Genomic DNA, 18091 nt, shown 5'->3' with positions numbered 1-18091 from the left:
CAAACAAGTTGTACATAGTGTTTGTATTGAAATATTAAGAACATTTTGGAAGCAGTTTTCATTTGCCTTTGAAAAAAAAAAAAGTTCCCTACAACAGTCACATGAAAAAAATTCTTCCTTCAGAAAAAAAAAATCGTAAAAAAATTCTTCCTATGTTAAAAAAATGTTCCTCTCAAAATATAGTATTCCACCAAAAAGAAAAATTTCCTCTAACTTTTTTTCCAAATGGTTTTCAAGAGTCTTTCACAGCTTGCCAAGCTGAACTCTGGATGCCAAACAAGTTGTACATAGTGTTTGTATTGAAATATTAAGAACAAATATGCCATTGAAAAAAAAAAGTTCCCCACAACAGTCACTTCAAAAAAATTCTTCCTTCAGAAAAAAAAAATCGTAAAAAAAATTCTTCCTATGTTAAAAAAAATCTTCCTCTCAAAATGTAATCTTCCACCAAAAAGAAAAATTTTGCCCAAACTTTTTTTCCAAATGGTTTTCAAGTCTTTCACAGATTGCCAAGCTGAACTCAGGATGCCAAACAAGTTGTACATAGTGTTTGTATTGAAATATTAAGAAAACATATGCCATTGAAAAGAAAAAAGTTCCCCACAACAGTCACCTCAAAAAAATTCTTCCTTCAGAAAAAAAAAAATTCGTAAAAAAATTCTTCCTGTGTTAAAAAAAATCTTCATCTCAAAATATAATCTTCCACCAAAAAGAAAAATTTTGCTCAAATTTTTTTTCCAAATGGTTTTCTAGAGTCTTTCACAGCTTGCCAAGCTGAACTCAGGATGCCAAACATTGCAAAAAAAGAAGAACATTTCGGTAGCAGTTTTCATATGCCATTGAAAAAAAAAAAAAGTTCACCACAAAAGTCACCTCAAAAAAATTCTTCCTTCAGAAAAAAAAAAATCGTAAAGAAATTCTTCCTATGTTCAAAAAAATCTTCCTCTCAAAATATAATCTTCCACCAAAAAGAAAAATGTTGCTAAAACTTTTTTTCCAAATGGTTTTCAAGAGTATTTCACAGCTTGCCAAGCTGAACTCAGGATTCCAAACATTGCAATAAGAAGAACGTTTCGATAGCAGTTTTCATATGCCATTGAAAAAAAAAAGTTCCCCACAACAGTCACCTCAAAAAAAATTCTTCCTTCAGAAAAAAAAAATTCGTAAAAAAATTCTTCCTATGTTAAAAAAAATGTTCCTCTCAAAATATAATCTTCCACCAAAAAGGAAAATTTTGCCCAAACTTTTTTTCCAAATGGTTTTCAAGAGTGTTTCACAGCTTGCCAAGCTGAACTCAGGATGCCAAACATTGCAATAAGAAGAACATTTCGGTAGCAGTTTTCATATGCCATTGAAAAAAAAAAAAGTTCACCACAACAGTCACCTCAAAAAAATTCTTCCTTCAGAAAAAAAAAAATTCGTAAAAAAAATTCTTCCTATGTTAAAAAAAATCTTCGTCTCAAGAGTTTTCAAGAGTATTTCACAGCTTGCCAAGCTGAACTCAGGATTCCAAACAAGTTGTACTTTCAATTATTTGCATTGAAATATAAAGCAGATTTCAGAAGCAGTTTTCATTTGCCTTCAAAAAAAGAATTCCCACTGTCAACCGAAATAAAATTCTTCCTCCAAAAAAAACCAATGTCGATAAAAAAAATCTTCCTGTGATAAAAGAAATCTTCCTCTCAAAATATAGTCTTCCACCAAAAAGAAAAATTTTGCTCAAACTTTTTTTCAGCTTTCAGTGAAATTTTATTGCTTCTTTCTGCAGCTCTCACTGAAATAAGGCTAATTTTCAACTTTGTTCAAATGTGCTGTAACTTTTGTTCCAAATGGTTTTCAAGAGGTTTTCATGGCTTGCCAAGCAGAACTCAGCATGCTAAACTAGTTATATATAGTATTTGCATTGAAATATTAAGTCAATTTTATCATCAGCTTTCAGTGAAATTTTATTGCTTCTTTCTGCAGCTCTCACTGAAATAAGGCTAATTTTCAACTTTGTTCAAATGTGCTGTAACTTTTGTTCCAAATGGTTTTCAAGAGTCTTTCATGGCTTGCCAAGCAGAACTCAGCATGCTAAACTAGTTATATATAGTATTTTTATTGAAGTCTTAAGTCAATTTTATCATCAGCTTTCAGTGAAATTTTATTGCTTCTTTCTGCAGCTCTCACTGAAATAAGGCTAATTTTCAACTTTGTTCAAATGTGCTGTAACTTTTGTTCCAAATGGTTTTCAAGAGTCTTTCATGGCTTGCCAAGCAGAACTCAGCATGCTAAACTAGTTATATATAGTATTTGCATTGAAATCTTAAGTCAATTTTATCATCAGCTTTCAGTGAAATTTTATTGCTTCTTTCTGCAGCTCTCACTGAAATAAGGCTAATTTTCAACTTTGTTCAAATGTGCTGTAACTTTTGTTCCAAATGGTTTTCAAGAGTCTTTCATGGCTTGCCAAGCAGAACTCAGCATGCTAAACTAGTTATATATAGTATTTGCATTGAAATCTTAAGTCAATTTTATCATCAGCTTTCAGTGAAATTTTATTGCTTCTTTCTGCAGCTCTCACTGAAATAAGGCTAATTTTCAACTTTGTTCAAATGTGCTGTAACTTTTGTTCCAAATGGTTTTCAAGAGTCTTTCATGGCTTGCCAAGCAGAACTCAGCATGCTAAACTAGTTATATATAGTATTTGCATTGAAATATTAAGTCAATTTTATCATCAGCTTTCAGTGAAATTTTATTGCTTCTTTCTGCAGCTCTCACTGAAATAAGGCTAATTTTCAACTTTGTTCAAATGTGCTGTAACTTTTGTTCCAAATGGTTTTCAAGAGTCTTTCATGGCTTGCCAAGCAGAACTCAGCATGCTAAACTAGTTATATATAGTATTTGCATTGAAATATTAAGTCAATTTTATCATCAGCTTTCAGTGAAATTTTATTGCTTCTTTCTGCAGCTCTCACTGAAATAAGGCTAATTTTCAACTTTGTTCAAATGTGCTGTAACTTTTGTTCCAAATGGTTTTCAAGAGTCTTTCATGGCTTGCCAAGCAGAACTCAGCATGCTAAACTAGTTATATATAGTATTTGCATTGAAATATTAAGTCAATTTTATCATCAGCTTTCAGTGAAATTTTATTGCTTCTTTCTGCAGCTCTCACTGAAATAAGGCTAATTTTCAACTTTGTTCAAATGTGCTGTAACTTTTGTTCCAAATGGTTTTCAAGAGTCTTTCATGGCTTGCCAAGCAGAACTCAGCATGCTAAACTAATTATATATAGTATTTGCATTGAAATCTTAAGTCAATTTTATCATCAGCTTTCAGTGACATTTTATTGCTTCTTTCTGCAGCTCTCACTGAAATAAGGCTAATTTTCAACTTTGTTCAAATGTGCTGTAACTTTTGTTCCAAATGGTTTTCAAGAGTCTTTCATGGCTTGCCAAGCAGAACTCAGCATGCTAAACTAGTTATATATAGTATTTGCATTGAAATCTTAAGTCAATTTTATCATCAGCTTTCAGTGAAATTTTATTGCTTCTTTCTGCAGCTCTCACTGAAATAAGGCTAATTTTCAACTTTGTTCAAATGTGCTGTAACTTTTGTTCCAAATGGTTTTCAAGAGTCTTTCATGGCTTGCCAAGCAGAACTCAGCATGCTAAACTAGTTATATATAGTATTTGCATTGAAATATTAAGTCAATTTTATCATCAGCTCTCAGTGAAATTTTATTGCTTCTTTCTGCAGCTCTCACTGAAATAAGGCTAATTTTCAACTTTGTTCAAATGTGCTGTAACTTTTGTTCCAAATGGTTTTCAAGAGTCTTTCATGGCTTGCCAAGCAGAACTCAGCATGCTAAACTAGTTATATATAGTATTTGCATTGAAATATTAAGTCAATTTTATCATCAGCTTTCAGTGAAATTTTATTGCTTCTTTCTGCAGCTCTCACTGAAATAAGGCTAATTTTCAACTTTGTTCAAATGTGCTGTAACTTTTGTTCCAAATGGTTTTCAAGAGTCTTTCATGGCTTGCCAAGCAGAACTCAGCATGCTAAACTAGTTATATATAGTATTTGCATTGAAATATTAAGTCAATTTTATCATCAGCTTTCAGTGAAATTTTATTGCTTCTTTCTGCAGCTCTCACTGAAATAAGGCTAATTTTCAACTTTGTTCAAATGTGCTGTAACTTTTGTTCCAAATGGTTTTCAAGAGTCTTTCATGGCTTGCCAAGCAGAACTCAGCATGCTAAACTAGTTATATATAGTATTTGCATTGAAATATTAAGTCAATTTTATCATCAGCTCTCAGTGAAATTTTATTGCTTCTTTCTGCAGCTCTCACTGAAATAAGGCTAATTTTCAACTTTGTTCAAATGTGCTGTAACTTTTGTTCCAAATGGTTTTCAAGAGTCTTTCATGGCTTGCCAAGCAGAACTCAGCATGCTAAACTAGTTATATATAGTATTTGCATTGAAATATTAAGTCAATTTTATCATCAGCTTTCAGTGAAATTTTATTGCTTCTTTCTGCAGCTCTCACTGAAATAAGGCTAATTTTCAACTTTGTTCAAATGTGCTGTAACTTTTGTTCCAAATGGTTTTCAAGAGTCTTTCATGGCTTGCCAAGCAGAACTCAGCATGCTAAACTAGTTATATATAGTATTTGCATTGAAATATTAAGTCAATTTTATCATCAGCTCTCAGTGAAATTTTATTGCTTCTTTCTGCAGCTCTCACTGAAATAAGGCTAATTTTCAACTTTGTTCAAATGTGCTGTAACTTTTGTTCCAAATGGTTTTCAAGAGTCTTTCATGGCTTGCCAAGCAGAACTCAGCATGCTAAACTAGTTATATATAGTATTTGCATTGAAATCTTAAGTCAATTTTATCATCAGCTTTCAGTGAAATTTTATTGCTTCTTTCTGCAGCTCTCACTGAAATAAGGCTAATTTTCAACTTTGTTCAAATGTGCTGTAACTTTTGTTCCAAATGGTTTTCAAGAGTCTTTCATGGCTTGCCAAGCAGAACTCAGCATGCTAAACTAGTTATATATAGTATTTGCATTGAAATCTTAAGTCAATTTTATCATCAGCTTTCAGTGACATTTTATTGCTTCTTTCTGCAGCTCTCACTGAAATAAGGCTAATTTTCAACTTTGTTCAAATGTGCTGTAACTTTTGTTCCAAATGGTTTTCAAGAGTCTTTCATGGCTTGCCAAGCAGAACTCAGCATGCTAAACTAGTTATATATAGTATTTGCATTGAAATCTTAAGTCAATTTTATCATCAGCTTTCAGTGAAATTTTATTGCTTCTTTCTGCAGCTCTCACTGAAATAAGGCTAATTTTCAACTTTGTTCAAATGTGCTGTAACTTTTGTTCCAAATGGTTTTCAAGAGTCTTTCATGGCTTGCCAAGCAGAACTCAGCATGCTAAACTAGTTATATATAGTATTTGCATTGAAATATTAAGTCAATTTTATCATCAGCTCTCAGTGAAATTTTATTGCTTCTTTCTGCAGCTCTCACTGAAATAAGGCTAATTTTCAACTTTGTTCAAATGTGCTGTAACTTTTGTTCCAAATGGTTTTCAAGAGTCTTTCATGGCTTGCCAAGCAGAACTCAGCATGCTAAACTAGTTATATATAGTATTTGCATTGAAATATTAAGTCAATTTTATCATCAGCTTTCAGTGAAATTTTATTGCTTCTTTCTGCAGCTCTCACTGAAATAAGGCTAATTTTCAACTTTGTTCAAATGTGCTGTAACTTTTGTTCCAAATGGTTTTCAAGAGTCTTTCATGGCTTGCCAAGCAGAACTCAGCATGCTAAACTAGTTATATATAGTATTTGCATTGAAATATTAAGTCAATTTTATCATCAGCTTTCAGTGAAATTTTATTGCTTCTTTCTGCAGCTCTCACTGAAATAAGGCTAATTTTCAACTTTGTTCAAATGTGCTGTAACTTTTGTTCCAAATGGTTTTCAAGAGTCTTTCATGGCTTGCCAAGCAGAACTCAGCATGCTAAACTAGTTATATATAGTATTTGCATTGAAATATTAAGTCAATTTTATCATCAGCTCTCAGTGAAATTTTATTGCTTCTTTCTGCAGCTCTCACTGAAATAAGGCTAATTTTCAACTTTGTTCAAATGTGCTGTAACTTTTGTTCCAAATGGTTTTCAAGAGTCTTTCATGGCTTGCCAAGCAGAACTCAGCATGCTAAACTAGTTATATATAGTATTTGCATTGAAATATTAAGTCAATTTTATCATCAGCTTTCAGTGAAATTTTATTGCTTCTTTCTGCAGCTCTCACTGAAATAAGGCTAATTTTCAACTTTGTTCAAATGTGCTGTAACTTTTGTTCCAAATGGTTTTCAAGAGTCTTTCATGGCTTGCCAAGCAGAACTCAGCATGCTAAATTAGTTATATATAGTATTTGCATTGAAATATTAAGTCAATTTTATCATCAGCTTTCAGTGAAATTTTATTGCTTCTTTCTGCAGCTCTCACTGAAATAAGGCTAATTTTCAACTTTGTTCAAATGTGCTGTAACTTTTGTTCCAAATGGTTTTCAAGAGTCTTTCATGGCTTGCCAAGCAGAACTCAGCATGCTAAACTAGTTATATATAGTATTTGCATTGAAATATTAAGTCAATTTTATCATCAACTCTCAGTGAAATTTTATTGCTTCTTTCTGCAGCTCTCACTGAAATAAGGCTAATTTTCAACTTTGTTCAAATGTGCTGTAACTTTTGTTCCAAATGGTTTTCAAGAGTCTTTCATGGCTTGCCAAGCAGAACTCAGCATGCTAAACTAGTTATATATAGTATTTGCATTGAAATCTTAAGTCAATTTTATCATCAGCTTTCAGTGAAATTTTATTGCTTCTTTCTGCAGCTCTCACTGAAATAAGGCTAATTTTCAACTTTGTTCAAATGTGCTGTAACTTTTGTTCCAAATGGTTTTCAAGAGTCTTTCATGGCTTGCCAAGCAGAACTCAGCATGCTAAACTAGTTATATATAGTATTTGCATTGAAATATTAAGTCAATTTTATCATCAGCTCTCAGTGAAATTTTATTGCTTCTTTCTGCAGCTCTCACTGAAATAAGGCTAATTTTCAACTTTGTTCAAATGTGCTGTAACTTTTGTTCCAAATGGTTTTCAAGAGTCTTTCATGGCTTGCCAAGCAGAACTCAGCATGCTAAACTAGTTATATATAGTATTTGCATTGAAATATTAAGTCAATTTTATCATCAGCTTTCAGTGAAATTTTATTGCTTCTTTCTGCAGCTCTCACTGAAATAAGGCTAATTTTCAACTTTGTTCAAATGTGCTGTAACTTTTGTTCCAAATGGTTTTCAAGAGTCTTTCATGGCTTGCCAAGCAGAACTCAGCATGCTAAACTAGTTATATATAGTATTTGCATTGAAATATTAAGTCAATTTTATCATCAGCTTTCAGTGAAATTTTATTGCTTCTTTCTGCAGCTCTCACTGAAATAAGGCTAATTTTCAACTTTGTTCAAATGTGATGTAACTTTTGTTCCAAATGGTTTTCAAGAGTCTTTCATGGCTTGCCAAGCAGAACTCAGCATGCTAAACTAGTTATATATAGTATTTGCATTGAAATCTTAAGTCAATTTTATCATCAGCTTTCAGTGAAATTGAAACACTTGTACACTTGTACATAGTGATTGTATTGAAATATTAAGAACTTTTTGGAAGCATTTTTCATTTGCCTTTGAAAAAAAAAGTTCCCCACAACATTCATCTCAAAAAAATTCTTCCTTCAGAAAAAAAAAATTCGTAAAAAAATTCTTCCTATGTTAAAAAAAATCTTCCTCTCAAAATGTAATCTTCCACCAAAAAGAAAAATTTTGCCCAAAGTTTTTTTCCAAATGGTTTTCAAGAGTCTTTCACAGATTGCCAAGCTGAACTCAGGATGCCAAACAAGTTGTACATAGTGTTTGTATTGAAATATTAAGAACACATATGCCATTGAAAAGAAAAAAGTTCCCCACAACAGTCACCTCAAAAAAATTCATCCTTGAGAAAAAAAAAAATCGTAAAAAAAATTCTTCCTTTGTTAAAAAAAATCTCCCTTTCAAAATATAATCTTCCACCAAAAAGAAAAATTTTGCTCAAACTTTTTTTCCAAATGGTTTTCAAGAGTCTTTCACAGCTTTCCAAGCTGAACTCAGGATGCCAAACAAGTTGTACATAGTTTTTGTATTGAAATATTAAGAACATTTTGGAAGCAGTTTTCATTTGCCTTTGAAAAAAAAAAAAGTTCCCTACAACAGTCACATCAAAAAAATTCTTCCTTCAGAAAAAAAAAATCGTAAAAAAATTCTTCCTATGTTAAAAAAATGTTCCTCTCAAAATATAGTATTCCACCAAAAAGAAAAATTTCCTCTAACTTTTTTTCCAAATGGTTTTCAAGAGTCTTTCACAGCTTGCCAAGCTGAACTCTGGATGCCAAACAAGTTGTACATAGTGTTTGTATTGAAATATTAAGAACAAATATGCCATTGAAAAAAAGTTCCCCACAACAGTCACTTCAAAAAAATTCTTCCTTCAGAAAAAAAAAATCGTAAAAAAATTCTTCCTATGTTAAAAAAAATCTTCCTCTCAAAATGTAATCTTCCACCAAAAAGAAAAATTTTGCCCAAACTTTTTTTCCAAATGGTTTTCAAGTCTTTCACAGATTGCCAAGCTGAACTCAGGATGCCAAACAAGTTGTAGATAGTGTTTGTATTGAAATATTAAGAAAACATATGCCATTGAAAAGAAAAAAGTTCCCCACAACAGTCACCTCAAAAAAATTCTTCCTTCAGAAAAAAAAAAATCGTAAAAAAATTCTTCCTATGTTAAAAAAAATCTTCATCTCAAAATATAATCTTCCACCAAAAAGAAAAATTTTGCTCAAATTCTTTTTCCAAATGGTTTTCTAGAGTCTTTCACAGCTTGCCAAGCTGAACTCAGGATGCCAAACATTGCAAAAAAAGAAGAACATTTCGGTAGCAGTTTTCATATGCCATTGAAAAAAAAAAAAGTTCACCACAACAGTCACCTCAAAAAAATTCTTCCTTCAGAAAAAAAAAAATCGTAAAAAAATTCTTCCTATGTTAAAAAAAATCTTCCTCTCAAAATATAATCTTCCACCAAAAAGAAAAATGTTGCTAAAACTTTTTTTCCAAATGGTTTTCAAGAGTATTTCACAGCTTGCCATGCTGAACTCAGGATTCCAAACATTGCAATAAGAAGAACGTTTCGGTAGAAGTTTTCATATGCCATTGAAAAAAAAAAGTTCCCCACAACAGTCACCTCAAAAAAATTCTTCCTTCAGAAAAAAAAAATTTGTAAAAAAATTCTTCCTATGTTAAAAAAAATCTTCATCTCAAAATATAATCTTCCACCAAAAAGGAAAATTTTGCCCAAACTTTTTTTCAAAATGTTTTTCAAGAGTGTTTCACAGCTTGCCAAGCTGAACTCAGGATGCCAAACATTGCAATAAGAAGAACATTTCGGAAGCAGTTTTCATATGTCATTGAAAAAAAAAAGGTTCACCACAACAGTCACCTCAAAAAAATTCTTCCTTCAGAAAAAAAAAATCGTAAAAAAATTCTTCCTATGTTAAAAAAAAAGTTCCTCTCAAAATATAATCTTCCACCAAAAAGGAAAATGTTGCCCAAACTTTTTTTCCAAATGGTCTTCAAGAGTGTTTCACAGCTTGCCAAGCTGAACTCAGGATGCCAAACATTGCAATAAGAAGAACATTTCGGTAGCAGTTTTCATATGCCATTGAAAAAAAAAAAAGTTCACCACAACAGTCACCTCAAAAAAATTCTTCCTTCAGAAAAAAAAAATCGTAAAAAAATTCTTCCTATGTTAAAAAAAATGTTCCTCTCAAAATATAATCTTCCACCAAAAAGGAAAATTTTGCCCAAACTTTTTTTCCAAATGGTTTTCAAGAGTGTTTCACAGCTTGCCAAGCTGAACTCAGGATGCCAAACATTGCAATAAGAAGAACGTTTCGATAGCAGTTTTCATATGCCATTGAAAAAAAAAAGTTCCCCACAAAAGTCACCTCAAAAAAATTCTTCCTTCAGAAAAAAAGATATTCGTAAAAAAAATTCTTCCTATGTTAAAAAAAATCTTCGTCTCAAAATATAGTCTTCCACCAAAAAGAAAAATTTTGCTCAAACTTTTTTTCCAAATGGTTTTCAAGAGTATTTCACAGCTTGCCAAGCTGAACTCAGGATTCCAAACATTGCAATAAGAAGAACATTTCGGTAGCAGTTTTCATATGCCATTGAAAAAAAAAAGTTCCCCACAACAGTCACCTCAAAAAAATTCTTCCTTCAGAAAAAAAAAATTTGTAAAAAAATTCTTCCTATGTTAAAAAAAATCTACATCTCAAAATATAATCTTCCACCAAAAAGGAAAATTTTGCCCAAACTTTTTTTCCAAATGGTTGTCAAGAGTGTTTCACAGCTTGCCAAGCTGAACTCAGGATGCCAAACATTGCAATAAGAAGAACGTTTCGATAGCAGTTTTCATATGCCATTGAAAAAAAAAAGTTCCCCACAAAAGTCACCTCAAAAAAATTCTTCCTTCAGAAAAAAAAAATTCGTAAAAAAAATTCTTCCTATGTTAAAAAAAATCTTTGTCTCAAAATATAGTCTTCCACCAAAAAGAAAAATTTTGCTCAAACTTTTTTTCCAAATGGTTTTCAAGAGTATTTCACAGCTTGCCAAGCTGAACTCAGGATTCCAAACATTGCAATAAGAAGAACATTTCGGTAGCAGTTTTCATATGCCATTGAAAAAAAAAAGTTCCCCACAACAGTCACCTCAAAAAAATTCTTCTTTCAGAAAAAAAAAATTCGTAAAAAAATTCTTCCTATGTTAAAAAAAATCTTCCTCTCAAAATATAATCTTCCACCAAAAAAGAAAATTTTGCCCAAACTTTTTTTCCAAATGGTTTTCAAGAGTGTTTCACAGCTTGCCAAGCTGAACTCAGGATGCCAAATTTGCAATAAGAAGAACATTTCGGTAGCAGTTTTCATATGCCATTGAAAAAAAAAAAAGTTCACAAGTCACCTCAAAAAAATTCTTCCTTCAGAAAAAAAAAATCGTAAAAAAATTCTTCCTATGTTAAAAAAAATGTTCCTCTCAAAATATAATCTTCCACCAAAAAGGAAAATTTTGCCCAAACTTTTTTTCCAAATGGTTTTCAAGAGTGTTTCACAGCTTGCCAAGCTGAACTCAGGATGCCAAACATTGCAATAAGAAGAACGTTTCGATAGCAGTTTTCATATGCCATTGAAAAAAAAAAGTTCCCCACAACAGTCACCTCAAAAAAATTCTTCCTTCAGAAAAAAAAAAATTCGTTAAAAAAATTCTTCCTATGTTAAAAAAAATCTTCGTCTCAAAATATAGTCTTCCACCAAAAAGTATAATTTTGCTCAAACTTTTTTTCCAAATAGTTTTCAAGAGTATTTCACAGCTTGCCAAGCTGAACTCAGGATTCCAAACAAGTTGTACTTTCAATTATTTGCATTGAAATATAAAGCAGATTTCAGAAGCAGTTTTCATTTGCCTTCAAAAAAAGAATTCCCACTGTCAACCGAAAAAAAATTCTTCCTCCAAAAAAAGCCAATGTCGATAAAAAAAATCTTCCTGTGATAAAAGAAATCTTCCTCTCAAAATATAATCTTCCACCAAAAAGAAAAATTTTGCTCAAACTTTTTTTCAGCTTTCAGTGAAATTTTATTGCTTCTTTCTGCAGCTCTCACTGAAATAAGGCTAATTTTCAACTTTGTTCAAATGTGCTGTAACTTTTGTTCCAAATGGTTTTCAAGAGTCTTTCATGGCTTGCCAAGCAGAACTCAGCATGCTAAACTAGTTATATATAGTATTTGCATTGAAATATTAAGTCAATTTTATCATCAGCTCTCAGTGAAATTTTATTGCTTCTTTCTGCAGCTCTCACTGAAATAAGGCTAATTTTCAACTTTGTTCAAATGTGCTGTAACTTTTGTTCCAAATGGTTTTCAAGAGTCTTTCATGGCTTGCCGAGCAGAACTCAGCATGCTAAACTAGTTATATATAGTATTTGCATTGAAATATTAAGTCAATTTTATCATCAGCTTTCAGTGAAATTTTATTGCTTCTTTCTGCAGCTCTCACTGAAATAAGGCTAATTTTCAACTTTGTTCAAATGTGCTGTAACTTTTGTTCCAAATGGTTTTCAAGAGTCTTTCATGGCTTGCCAAGCAGAACTCAGCATGCTAAACTAGTTATATATAGTATTTGCATTGAAATATTAAGTCAATTTTATCATCAGCTCTCAGTGAAATTTTATTGCTTCTTTCTGCAGCTCTCACTGAAATAAGGCTAATTTTCAACTTTGTTCAAATGTGCTGTAACTTTTGTTCCAAATGGTTTTCAAGAGTCTTTCATGGCTTGCCAAGCAGAACTCAGCATGCTAAACTAGTTATATATAGTATTTGCATTGAAATCTTAAGTCAATTTTATCATCAGCTTTCAGTGAAATTTTATTGCTTCTTTCTGCAGCTCTCACTGAAATAAGGCTAATTTTCAACTTTGTTCAAATGTGCTGTAACTTTTGTTCCAAATGGTTTTCAAGAGTCTTTCATGGCTTGCCAAGCAGAACTCAGCATGCTAAACTAGTTATATATAGTATTTGCATTGAAATCTTAAGTCAATTTTATCATCAGCTTTCAGTGAAATTTTATTGCTTCTTTCTGCAGCTCTCACTGAAATAAGGCTAATTTTCAACTTTGTTCAAATGTGCTGTAACTTTTGTTCCAAATGGTTTTCAAGAGTCTTTCATGGCTTGCCAAGCAGAACTCAGCATGCTAAACTAGTTATATATAGTATTTGCATTGAAATATTAAGTCAATTTTATCATCAGCTCTCAGTGAAATTTTATTGCTTCTTTCTGCAGCTCTCACTGAAATAAGGCTAATTTTCAACTTTGTTCAAATGTGCTGTAACTTTTGTTCCAAATGGTTTTCAAGAGTCTTTCATGGCTTGCCAAGCAGAACTCAGCATGCTAAACTAGTTATATATAGTATTTGCATTGAAATCTTAAGTCAATTTTATCATCAGCTTTCAGTGAAATTTTATTGCTTCTTTCTGCAGCTCTCACTGAAATAAGGCTAATTTTCAACTTTGTTCAAATGTGCTGTAACTTTTGTTCCAAATGGTTTTCAAGAGTCTTTCATGGCTTGCCAAGCAGAACTCAGCATGCTAAACTAGTTATATATAGTATTTGCATTGAAATATTAAGTCAATTTTATCATCAGCTTTCAGTGAAATTTTATTGCTTCTTTCTGCAGCTCTCACTGAAATAAGGCTAATTTTCAACTTTGTTCAAATGTGCTGTAACTTTTGTTCCAAATGGTTTTCAAGAGTCTTTCATGGCTTGCCAAGCAGAACTCAGCATGCTAAACTAGTTATATATAGTATTTGCATTGAAATATTAAGTCAATTTTATCATCAGCTCTCAGTGAAATTTTATTGCTTCTTTCTGCAGCTCTCACTGAAATAAGGCTAATTTTCAACTTTGTTCAAATGTGCTGTAACTTTTGTTCCAAATGGTTTTCAAGAGTCTTTCATGGCTTGCCGAGCAGAACTCAGCATGCTAAACTAGTTATATATAGTATTTGCATTGAAATATTAAGTCAATTTTATCATCAGCTCTCAGTGAAATTTTATTGCTTCTTTCTGCAGCTCTCACTGAAATAAGGCTAATTTTCAACTTTGTTCAAATGTGCTGTAACTTTTGTTCCAAATGGTTTTCAAGAGTCTTTCATGGCTTGCCAAGCAGAACTCAGCATGCTAAACTAGTTATATATAGTATTTGCATTGAAATCTTAAGTCAATTTTATCATCAGCTTTCAGTGAAATGTTATTGCTTCTTTCTGCAGCTCTCACTGAAATAAGGCTAATTTTCAACTTTGTTCAAATGTGCTGTAACTTTTGTTCCAAATGGTTTTCAAGAGTCTTTCATGGCTTGCCAAGCAGAACTCAGCATGCTAAACTAGTTATATATAGTATTTGCATTGAAATCTTAAGTCAATTTTATCATCAGCTTTCAGTGAAATTTTATTGCTTCTTTCTGCAGCTCTCACTGAAATAAGGCTAATTTTCAACTTTGTTCAAATGTGCTGTAACTTTTGTTCCAAATGGTTTTCAAGAGTTTTTCATGGCTTGCCAAGCAGAACTCAGCATGCTAAACTAGTTATATATAGTATTTGCATTGAAATCTTAAGTCAATTTTATCATCAGCTTTCAGTGAAATTTTATTGCTTCTTTCTGCAGCTCTCACTGAAATAAGGCTAATTTTCAACTTTGTTCAAATGTGCTGTAACTTTTGTTCCAAATGGTTTTCAAGAGTCTTTCATGGCTTGCCAAGCAGAACTCAGCATGCTAAACTAGTTATATATAGTATTTGCATTGAAATCTTAAGTCAATTTTATCATCAGCTTTCAGTGAAATTTTATTGCTTCTTTCTGCAGCTCTCACTGAAATAAGGCTAATTTTCAACTTTGTTCAAATGTGCTGTAACTTTTGTTCCAAATGGTTTTCAAGAGTCTTTCATGGCTTGCCAAGCAGAACTCAGCATGCTAAACTAGTTATATATAGTATTTGCATTGAAATCTTAAGTCAATTTTATCATCAGCTCTCAGTGAAATTTTATTGCTTCTTTCTGCAGCTCTCACTGAAATAAGGCTAATTTTCAACTTTGTTCAAATGTGCTGTAACTTTTGTTCCAAATGGTTTTCAAGAGTCTTTCATGGCTTGCCAAGCAGAACTCAGCATGCTAAACTAGTTATATATAGTATTTGCATTGAAATCTTAAGTCAATTTTATCATCAGCTTTCAGTGAAATTTTATTGCTTCTTTCTGCAGCTCTCACTGAAATAAGGCTAATTTTCAACTTTGTTCAAATGTGCTGTAACTTTTGTTCCAAATGGTTTTCAAGAGTCTTTCATGGCTTGCCAAGCAGAACTCAGCATGCTAAGCTAGTTATATATAGTATTTGCATTGAAATATTAAGTCAATTTTATCATCAGCTCTCAGTGAAATTTTATTGCTTCTTTCTGCAGCTCTCACTGAAATAAGGCTAATTTTCAACTTTGTTCAAATGTGCTGTAACTTTTGTTCCAAATGGTTTTCAAGAGTCTTTCATGGCTTGCCAAGCACACTGTAAGCAATTGCTGTTAATTTACGGCCAAATTTTAACAGTAATTTACTGTATTCATGTATTACGGTTATTTACTGTACTTTGCAATGCATTGTGGGAAGGTACATTTGAAAAGACAGCTCAGAAGCCCTTAACAGTACGATAATGTTTTAAATTACAGTATACTACAGTATTTTTTGGAAAGTGGGCGGGCAACGGCCTTTTTCAGGAACATTAGTTTGAAATGAGCCATTCCAGATAGGACAAACTTCGAAGGACATGTGCTACGCATCAACAAAAAGTCCAGCATTAGGTCTACTCTGCATTGATCGAGTGGAGCGTCTACAAATGTTAAGGTATTATGTTTCTGATCAATTATTAGGGGGCCAAGCCCGAGTAGGGCTGGGACCGCGTTTTGCAGAGCAACGCGGTTCCCAAGCCCTGCGGGGCAGGGAACCCTATTGTTCTTGTAGGGATTATTCTTTCTTATTATTCTTCCACCTGTAGAACTGGTGCTGCAGCCCAAACCGTAAAGGGTTGGGACATGCCACTTGCAGGGCTTATCCAGGTCCATGCCTGGTACGAAGACAAAAAAATTCTGACATCCCGGCCACTAGGTGGCGCTACAACAAAGGAAAACGCGTTTGGGCCTTTAACTTCCGCACCGAAAGTCCGACAGTCAAAAACTTTATATCCACAGATGCCCACAAGTTAGTTGCATCTTTTGAGATAGGCCACGCCCATTTGCGTATATATACATTTTTTGCTACATCGCAAAAACTGTGTCAGTCACCAAAACATACTCCTCCTACAGTTTTCGCCCGATTTGGACGAAACCAAAAGCATTATGCTCCACCGACTCCCACGAGCAAAAGTTGGTCAAATAATTTTTCTACGACCATCGGAAGACCAAACGGTAGTGCTTTAAAGATTCGCGCAAATCCATAAAAAAAAAAAAAAAAAAGGGATTTTCCTGAAACTCAAGGGAGACTATCATGGGGCATACCTGAGCCTATGGCCAAAATATGGGCAAGCAACTCCTATTTGGGCCGGACTTATTAAAAAGAAGAGTTTTTCAAATTTTTTGCCTGTTTTCGCCATTTTCTAAGTCTTTAGGCGGGAAAATGGGAAAATTCAAAAAAGTGTCTTTACAATGGAGAGGTTGACAATTTGATTTTGCTATAACTCCCCAACCGAACATCGCACATTCAAAAACTTGACATCCACTTGTTTGGTACATTGAGCTGCATCTTTCTATCTAACGTAGTTTTGCGAATGTCATCCATAGGGGGCGCCAAAACCACAAAAAGCAAAGAAAACGCGTTTGGGGCTATAACTCATACACCGAAAGTCTGACAGTCAAACACTTTATATCCACAGATGCCCACAAGTCAGCTGCATGTTTTGAGATAGGCCACGCCCATTTGCGTATGGGATTTCTTTCCGCTAGATCGCAAAAACTGTGTCAGTCACCAAAACACATTCCTCCTACAGTTTTTGCCCGATTTGGACGAAACCAAAAGCATTATGCTCTACCGACTCCCACGAGCAAAAGTTGTATAAATAATTTTTCTACGACCATCGGAAGACCAAACGGTAGCGCTTTAAAGATTTGCACATTAGCTACCTTGTACCAAACTGCTCCTAAATCCAAAACGATTCATCCTATTAACACCAAACTTCACACATGTGTTTGTCCTATGGTTCTCAGGTTGGTTCTACTTTTTTCTTAATTTGCTCCAAAAGGGGGCGCCAAAAACACACTTGAGCATCTTTCTCTGCCATTTTTTTGCCTTTCGGTCTATAACTCCCAAACCGAACATCCCACATTCAAAAACTTTACATCCCCGGATTCCGTGAAGCGAGGGGCCGGCGCCGCGGACGACGACGCCCGATCCCGAGTCGCGTGGGAGGCTTGGCCCCCGTTCACAACTGCTTGCAGTTCTAGTTTACTCTTAAAATGTGGCGATAATGTTTGAAATTAAACTAATGCTCAGCAGCCTGTCTATCAAGTGAGTATGTGATTTTAGAATATTGTTTACCAGTGAAGATGAGTTAAAAAACATATATACTTAAGCGCATGTTAGAGTCCATGTATGTTCAAACCTAACAGTGTTGAGCATTAGTGAGTCTTAGGGCCAGTTTCACAGACATGGATTAAGCCTAGTCCTGGACTAAATGGAATTTTGAATGGGGGATGTCCATTGAAAGTACAATTTAGTCCAGAACTAGGCTTAATCCATGTCTGCGAAACCGGCCCATAGAGTCTTAGGGCCAGTTTCACAGACATGGATTAAGCCTAGTTCTGGACTAAATTGTACTTTCAATGGACAATCTCCATTCAAAACTCCATTTAGTCCAGGGCTAGGCTTGATCCATGTCTGTGAAACCGGCCCTTAGTCTTTAGAGTAGTAGCCTACTGGTTGTTTTTAGCTAGTGGATAGCCTTTAGCTCCTTGTTAAGAGCTGACGCAGTGGAGCTGATTATCATATCATGCCACCTATACATTTGAATTGAAGCCTAATATATCAACTGTTTCAAGTGTAATACATTGTAAATTTTGAACCCATAAAATAATTAATTTTTTACAGTCAGTGTCTAATCTTTGACTATTCTGATTTCAACTGCTTCAATGGTATAGCCTTAATCTGGAGAGAGGCACAAAGGCCATCCGGGAAACAGTTCCCTCCAAGAAGACATGGTGTGGGGGTCCAGAAGAAGTCAGCTACAGTCAATACACATGTATCAGGTCAGTGCATTCTCTCTCATCACTCTCTCTCTCTCTCACTACTACACTTTTGATTGAGTGATGAAGCAACATTTAGTCACAACAGACTTCATCAGCTTTTTCAGCAGTTGTTTCTGTACATTCCCAATTC

The sequence above is a fragment of the Ammodytes marinus genome (assembly GCF_949987685.1).
Source record: "Ammodytes marinus genome assembly, chromosome: 18".
Lineage (NCBI taxonomy): Eukaryota > Metazoa > Chordata > Actinopteri > Uranoscopiformes > Ammodytidae > Ammodytes > Ammodytes marinus.
The sequence above is the reverse complement of the archived record's forward strand: the minus strand, read 5'-3'. Positions refer to the sequence as shown.